General features: G+C 44.8%; 1 protein-coding gene and 1 long non-coding RNA gene across 2 annotated transcripts in view; one reads left to right on the top strand and one right to left on the bottom strand.

The window, feature by feature from the left end:
* mc5ra (melanocortin 5a receptor) overlaps positions 1 to 1,011 on the bottom strand; it is a 51,105-nt gene that overhangs the window by 35,599 nt on the left and 14,495 nt on the right. The gene's annotated exons all lie outside the window — the stretch shown is intronic.
* Positions 1 to 1,011, top strand: part of LOC117946055 — a 7,369-nt gene that overhangs the window by 2,712 nt on the left and 3,646 nt on the right. The window contains exon 2 of the long non-coding RNA XR_004656957.1: positions 209 to 213. This is a non-coding gene — a long non-coding RNA (uncharacterized LOC117946055). The remainder of the gene's footprint in view (positions 1 to 208; positions 214 to 1,011) is intronic.

Genomic DNA, 1,011 nt, shown 5'->3' with positions numbered 1-1,011 from the left:
GCCGCAGATGGATTGGATGCAAACTCTCTGCTAGCCAGCATCAAACACACACTCAGTCAGTGTAATATTGATATACATTGCTGTGTTGGTCAATGCTATGACGGAGCATCTGTGATGTCAGGATGTAATAATGGTGTGCAGGAAAAATTCAGAAAGGAGGTGCCGCAAGCCATCTATAGACATTGCCATGCACACAAGCTAAATTTAGTGTTAGTGGACTGTGTACATATTGTCAGCGCTGCAGCAGAGTTTTTTGAGACATAACAAATGCTCTACAAGTTTTTTTCTGGATCCGTGGTACATGATCTATTCATGAGAAAACAAAAAGAGCTCGACCCAACAGCAAAACCAGTGGAACTAAAGAGACTGTGCGATACTCGCTGGGCTTGCCAGTATAATGCGGTCAATGCAGTCAAGAAAACTCTCCCCGCTATCCGAGCCACCTTGCGTAATGTCATCACTCAGCCGGAGGGCAGAGGCAAGAGCCATCAGTGCCATCATCGATGAGAAGTTTGTTTTGCATCTCATCATGTTTGAAGATTTATTTAGAACAACAAAATTCATGTCAGATCAGCTACAGGCCCCCAATTTTGACCTCGTTGCGGCAGAGGATTTTGCCCAGTCTGTACTCAATGCTCTATCAGAAAAGCGCACAGACGCTAAGTGGAAAGAAATCCAACAACAAGCGGAGACTCTGTGTGCAAACACAGGCACAACACATACTTCACGCGAGAAAAGGCAGACTCAGAAAACTCGACATCTGGAGGATTTTATTGTGGAGGCCCCGATAGAGAGAACACAGACAGACAAAACAGATGACATGAAAATGCACTCATTCTATCCAGTTATAGACAGGTTGATTGTTGAAATGAAACGGCGCTTTTCAACAGAGACAAATTACCTACTGAGAGGTGTGCCAACTCTCAGCCCAAAACACACATCGTTTTTGGACAAACAACTTCTGCTGCCCATGGCCCGACACTATGGTGTCAGTGATGAAAACCTGTCAGC

This window comes from Etheostoma cragini, chromosome 6 (assembly GCF_013103735.1).
Source record: "Etheostoma cragini isolate CJK2018 chromosome 6, CSU_Ecrag_1.0, whole genome shotgun sequence".
Lineage (NCBI taxonomy): Eukaryota > Metazoa > Chordata > Actinopteri > Perciformes > Percidae > Etheostoma > Etheostoma cragini.
This window is presented reverse-complemented; position numbering and strand designations above follow the sequence as displayed.